The sequence below is a fragment of the Cibotium barometz genome, chromosome 59, assembly GCF_041138505.1.
Source record: "Cibotium barometz isolate CiBa-2024 chromosome 59, ASM4113850v1, whole genome shotgun sequence".
In the NCBI taxonomy this organism is placed as follows: Eukaryota; Viridiplantae; Streptophyta; class Polypodiopsida; order Cyatheales; family Cibotiaceae; genus Cibotium; species Cibotium barometz.
The window spans coordinates 30,676,553-30,683,867 of NC_141104.1; the positions used below are offsets into that span (position 1 = coordinate 30,676,553).

Sequence of the window (7,315 nt, forward strand, 5' to 3'; positions counted from 1 at the left end):
CCATCGTGGCCATGGTTAAGCATGCCATACACCGACTCAGATTCTTCCATATACACGCTTATCGATATATTTATTTAATATCAAAAGAATTTAAAGCAAGATAATAGAAAGAGTGTTTGTGTACTTCTCCAATATATTTACTGATGTCTTGATTGATTGGGAATCCATGTCTTCTCTCCAGAAGTTGTGGAAGAGCTGCATGTAGATATAGCAAGCCTCTCCGATCTACTGTCAGGGTTGCAATCTGCAACGGGTATAACTTTGTGTACACTTATCAGATACTAGTTGTGCGGGTACTTAAAATGATCAGAATATGTGCGGTCTACAACACAGGCGGAATTGCTAAAATTTGTTGTATGTGAAAGTCGACTCTAAAAATAGATCACATTTTACTTTTTTATCCAATTTCGATTTGCATATCCATCTCCACACTTAAAGGCTTCCTTTGTGTATACTAACTAATTAAAAACTCAATCTTAAATTTTCACTTAATTTTAACACTTAGACTCTTTACTGGCTGCTGAAAAACCATTGAAAACCTGTTGGAATTCATTACTGAAATCTGTAGCATCCAAAACTTAGGATTATCTTTAATCATAACTTGGTTAATCTTAGAGGTATGTTACACTAGTAGTGGGATGGATCTCTTTGTAGTTTTGGATATAGGCATGGACATTGAGATAGATACTTTAGCAAGGGTTGACCTCATTGAAGATGAGGTTGAACTCTATTGTACTTTTATTATGGCTATGGTCTTGCTTTTGGTTGTTTGTTATTGGTGATTGATTGATTGAGATTACATGTATAGATTCATGCCTTTTTGAGATCACATGTATAGATTTACTGTGATATGTTGCTTTTTGTGGCATTACTTAATCCTTCACCTTTGGACTGCATTTCATGGAGGTTCAAGATTTTTTTGTAAAGCTTCACTGTGATGAAAAGATGTGGGGATTGAATCATTGTCCTTTGGATTGTTTTTCATGGCATTACTTGATATACCTAAGCCTTTGCATGTATCCATCCCTTTCACCACGTTACTCGATTTATACCTATTTCTTTTCTCTTTCCTTAGCATATTTTTCCTTGCAAATATGCTTTCTAGAGATTCATTTGTATATAAATGCACCAAAAAAGCATGCATATTATCAATGTCTTGTGCATATAGTTCAGCAGATGATATTTTTGGGGATTGAAGATTTTGTTTTTCTTTGCAAGGTCCACAATTGCAACTGCATAGGAAATTGTTGCAGACTGCGTCTATAAGAACGCTAATTTCAAAGAAACTAGAGGTGCTTATAGACGCGTTTATAGACGTCAGTATAGATGCATCCGTAACTTACGCGTCTATAAGAGCGTTTAATTTCAAAGAAACTAGACGTGCTTATAGACGCGAGTATAGATGCCCCGTAACTTGCGCGTCTATGCAGCGCATCTATGCTTGCTTTATGTTGTAGTGCGAGCTTCTATGGTGGTAGTGCCTTTTAGTACATGTGGTAGTCCATCATGACTGCAAACCTCTCAGTCTCTCATTCCATCCTCTCTTGCAAACTCCTCATGTTGAAACCTAGTGTGTGATATGTGACATAGTTTTATATTGTTTTGGTAAGCACACAAACTTTTATATTGCCTTGTTGAGAATTTAATTAAGGACATGACAAAGGTGAGGTGATGTGCCATGAGTCGTGTGAGAAGGAAACTTTTTGACTATAGTTGACTTGTATGATCGCATTGAAACAAAAGAAATGGGACATGAACCCCCCATAATGGCCTCCTACTATGCATAGAGAGTTGCACACACTTTCCTTTGTTTAATATAATTCTGTTGTGGGGGGGAAGGAGCACACATGGAGGTCGTCTTATCTAAAAGATCGAGTACAAGCAATCAAGACTTAAGACAATAACGTATCATACCGCATGGCACAAACAACGAGTTAAGGGGGGGGAAGATTGAGAGATTAGATGAGAGTAAATCTATAAGAAATGGGAGAACATTATATACCCATGAGCATAACAATGTGTACTAGACCATTTCTCTTGGCTACCTCGTATTGTATTATATCTATAAGAAATGGGAGAACATTATACACCCATGGGCATAACGATATCTACTAGACCATTTCCTTCTACAGCCATATTTTATTCTATTCGAGGAAGCAATGCTCGGAAGAGGCTTGAGAGATCAATCGTACTCCAACATGGCCTGCGCATGTAGAAAACCAGAGGGAACATGTGATCAGAAGAGAAGAATTAGCCACACACAGAAACGTATTAGGAGAAGGATGAGGAGGCCCTTTATACACTTTCTACACAGAGAGCATCTCTCCACTGCAGCTGTGTGAAGAATGATAAGGTGAGAGCATACTCACTTTGCTTCCTTTGCACGACGGTACACCTAGTAACAAAAGCCAGCAGAAAACAAGAACAAGCAATCCATTGAACCACAGCAGCTCATTGGATGGAAATATGCAACCGTCGTTGGGCTGCAAATTGTCTATGCTGCCTGCTGCCGCCATACGCATGTCATCGGGGCTCGTTGACACGCCCGACTGTTCGGCCACATGATTGTCTGCATCCGCCGATCGTAGGTGGTTTGTAAGTGTATATAAGGCCCAGTTCACATAAGGCGGCGGAAGGAATTTGAACTGGGCCTAATATACATGTATATGAGGATTAATCTTATTATTACACGTACCGTTGATCCGGTGCAAAAAAAGGCGATCACCAGCCATGTCTCGTCAATTGGTGGATGTGTGTGAGAGGCCGAGAAAGTGAGTGTGCGCGCGCGTGTACGTGACTGTGTTGTGGGAAGGAAGAGAGGGCTGCCGCGGTTTTATAGAAGTCGTGTAGCTTGCTTCAAACGTGCAGTTTTCTACCACTTATAACGTAGAATTATATTGTATTTTCTAAGTGTTTGTAAATTTTTTTGTTTGGTTAATTGATCGTGGCTTCACCACTAATGTAGAATTATATTATATTTGCTAAGTGTTTGTAAAGAAAAATTGTTTAGTTAATTGATTGTGTCATTACCTTTTTATAATAGATATGAAGACTATAGTAGCTCAATGGTCCCTCCAATACGCAAAAGATGTATATTCCCATGTAGATTTGTTTAGTACATTACTCCATATATAGTCTATTAGAAGACTGTGTGCCATTGTGGGATCAGTAAATTAATTGTTTGATATTTTTCCATGAATGCTTGTAAACTTCTAGTTGTTAATTTGTTTGTTTCATATGTGCCATCGGTTAAAGACTCTGAAAATGATGAGTTTAGTTATTTTTTGTTGGCGAATTTATATTGAGTATGAGTGTGTGATATATGGGCCGAACACTTAGTGATGCCATGACGTTGTGGCTATTTTGTATGTCTTCATCATATGTTTTTTCAACGAGCTCCTTATGCTATGTGAGTGGACTATGAGTTGGTATTTGATTTTTTAAATGCCAAGTGTTTGGATTTTGTATTTTGATCTTTTTTGCAGGGATAGCTCTACCAACCTAAAAGATAGGTCGGGAGCTTTATATTTTCCCAAGTGGGTGTCAACTAAATGCTAAAACATTAAATAAACAAGATCTAAAGCATAAAACAAAAGGAGTCATATATTTTCGTGAGTGGGATATCTAGTATAATATAAATAAATCCCTATCGAATCACTAAATCCTAAAGCATTAAGCACAAAAATCTAAAACATAAAACAACAAAAATATGAAGCAACAAATGACAACCACACACATCCACATATGACAATGTAACGTACTCATATGTACGTATTTTTGGATCCATGTGACTCAGCGACTTTTATCATCTATATTTAATGTTGAAAAGTAGGAAATACTTAGAGGACATAAAAGATTAAGTTTGGTCACAAATTTAGTAATTTTAGATATGTCAATTTGGTCAATTTTGGGACTTTTTATGCATGTTTTGTGGTGTCATTTGTAAGCGATTTCTATTCTATACTTAAGCATGTTAGATAATGTATAAGGGGATCATAGGGAGTAGTTTAGCTCAAAGGAAGCTCATCTGGGGGTTTACATAGTAAATATAACCGCAAACGGGTGCCCGAAACAAGACTGGGACACCAAATGGTCCTTAGTTTTTAGTAACGGCCTCGCATGAGGTGTAGATAACTCTATTGTCAGAGAGACGTATTAAAGAAAGTTAGTTCATCACACAGGAAGAACAAAGTCCGTGTTCACATAATTGGGAGATTCCGCATGGGGTGGCCGGTATTCCCAAAATGAATCCGTCATAACCACTTTCCAGTGTTATATATATATATATATATATAACGTATCTTCTTCAATTTGATTCAAGGTCATGTTTTGAGAAGGGATTTCTATCTTTAACATTTTCGTGCATGATAATCTACTAATTCTCATGGGCTATTGTTTTTGGCTTCTTCCAAAGCCTTGAGGTGATTTCTGTGTAGGATAGAGAGAGAGGGATTTTGAGATTCGGACTGGCCGTCCTTAGACAGGGAATGCCGGATAGAGAACATGATTTATGCCCTCTAGGAGCCATTTGGTAGAACCCAGAGTGAACGAGATTTAAAGAGGTATACCCGCGACGTCCAGCGTGGTGGTTGGGTGGATGGGCATCAGAGAAAGGCCCTTTTGGCTAGATCTTTTGTTGGTGATTCTCTCTCTAATTTTGAGTTTTTGTATTGACAAATATTATTATTACTTTAGATTGTAAATGATTATGGTTTACTAAAAATCTCTTCGTTTAATAAAGTATGATGTGATTTTTTTTGTAACTTTTTAGAAATTTTGTGCTTAGATCATGGAATAGAATATGGGTACATTTCAGACAAGCACATACATCCAACAATCTTAAGTAGCCGCCAACATGTAAAGTTGAACTACACAATTAACATGAATGTAAGAATTCTTAAAACTTAAAATTTGTTGAAGGAATTAAAGATTAAACTTAGTAGTATTCATCACATATAGAACATGCTAAAACCCCAAAAATTTACATTAGATGGATATGGCATAATACTTTCCAAAAATAAAATATAATATAAGCCTACTTTAGAAGCCTATACTACATGAATACAACATGTTAAAACCCCAAAAAAGAAAATCTAAAGTAAAAAACACGACAAGCTAAAACATCACATTAGGTAAAATTTGGCCTTAGAAAGGGGACCTCTAAAAAATGCCATGTCAACTTTCTCTTAAAAATTGGTTGATGGTTAAATTTTTACAAATCAAATCAAAATTTATCAGAGATTATAGATTGGGAATATACTCTTCAAGATCTTTCCAATTATATATAGCGTGATGGACAATTTTGTATATTCAACAAGTTTCCAAATTGGAGATGATGTGGTGTAACATGTCATGTCATCATTGCCAAAGGCTAGGAGATATCTTCAAGGGAACCACTCACCTTCACTCCCCTCAATGTGTTGTGGGGATCTTTTCGATGGTCAAGCTCATAACCCTTGAGGTCTCAAAGACCAATACCGCCATGTGTAGCTTACCATTCTCGTTCTCCTATGATCATTTCACACCGTCCGTTTGCACTACGGACACTTCTCTCACATCAAATCACTCACACACACTCACTATCATACATTAGATATATGATTAGAAAGAGGTTTAGCGAGAGGGAAAGCCCAAGTGTCCCTGCATTATAAGAGAAATTGCCTTATATACATGGCCCCATAAGTGTTCACACACACTTAAACTCTGGTTGGGTATGTGCCCGAAGCTTCTATTTGTCTTGCTTCATCTCATAACACATTAATGAATTATAACACTAGGGAGCACGTCCTAGGTCACTACCACATACTCTTGGAGCAGGAAACACCATTAAATATCCATTGGACCCACAGGTGCCCGTCCAAGTTTGAGATTTGGACACCATTGCTTCATGGCTTCCTTGTACATGAGTTTAGTTTTTCCATCCTTGACATTTAATTTAGGTTACTCATGATTTAACATATATTTGGGTGTGGCAAACCTTGTTAATGCTGAAATGGGATAGCATTCCCGCCTTTCTAATGTTGATCGGGTCTTCATGATCGATTCAAGACTCTCTCAAGGATACGTGTATGCTTGGTGCTGATAAGTAGATGTTGCATGTCTTTGATCCTCTAGAGGAATGAAGAATATAGTTAGTAAATGAAAATATCAAGAGAATATGGGGTCTTAATGGTGGTGGGGGCCGTTACATGTGATTCACACTTGGTCGCTCTTTTTTTGGTTTTCCTTTTTTGCACTCATATGCAAGGTTACAAGATTTATTGAGGTTAGTGGGCATGCTATGGCTATTAATAATGATGAAATAATAGAGGTAGAGGTATGGAAGAGCATTGAGAAGAAATCCCTTTGAGCTCATCTGCTTTGTTTAATGTATCCCTTTGCAAACTACTTTATTACCCATGTTCTTTTTTATCTAATAATAATAATTAGGTGCTCTTTAACCATTGGTAAAGCTAATACATAATGAAGTAAAAAATGGTGACACTTTAAATTCTTATTGGAGCTATTGTATCAAAATATTTGGAGAGGATTGAAATGATTTAGTCAACTTCCGAGGTTGTGGAGCCATTTTATGTAAAGAGCTAGAGGCTATTTGAATGAGATCATTGGCTAATGGTGGAAAGGCTAAATTTTAAGGAATTCAAGCTGATGAGTCTTACCATGGGTTATGCATACACCCACCATGGTCCTCCCATCTAGAAATGTACTTGGAAGTTGTCAATGAAACAAGGTTTCCACTAGTGGTGGGTAACTAAAGGTGTACTCATTAAGTAGATGCTTCCTTTGATTGTAGTAGACAAGGATGATTGGCCATTTGTTTGAAGACTATTCTTCTTTATGAATGAACCACATGCATGATTTTGAGAATCAGGGTGGTGAAATATCTATGAAACTGCAGAAGAACGATATCAAAGATTGGAAATATGATGAGAAAACAATGTGTCCATGTGATTACACATTTGGGTGAGAACGTTTTCTTTGATTGGAAATATGTGGTTACACATTTGAGTGAGTTCGCTTCCTTGGTCCCTCATCCACTGTACCGGAAGCTCACCATTTAAATCGAACCGAGGCTGGTCAAGACCTCGGTCGACCTTGCTACGCGAGACGTCCTCCATTGACTCTCCGTCTCAGCAGTTGCAACTTTATCAGTTCGGTCTTCATGACCTTAATCCTCAAGACGGTCAAAATGCTTCCCCAGCATTCTTGACATAAAACAGTCATTTACAAACAGTCACAAAATACAGTTTCTATATCAAACTCTCGTCTTTCCACATTATCCCTCCTCAATCCACATTACTTAATCCACATTCCA

At 37.4% G+C, this 7,315-nt stretch overlaps 1 long non-coding RNA gene across 1 annotated transcript; it reads right to left on the reverse strand.

Moving 5' to 3' along the window:
- Positions 1 to 1,975: 1,975 nt before the first annotated feature.
- LOC147605695 (uncharacterized) lies at positions 1,976 to 2,844 on the reverse strand. The gene is made up of 3 exons (XR_015265168.1): positions 2,696 to 2,844; positions 2,370 to 2,569; positions 1,976 to 2,203 (listed from the first exon to the last, which is right to left on the reverse strand). It is a non-coding gene; the product is annotated as an uncharacterized LOC147605695 (long non-coding RNA).
- Positions 2,845 to 7,315: the final 4,471 nt, after the last annotated feature.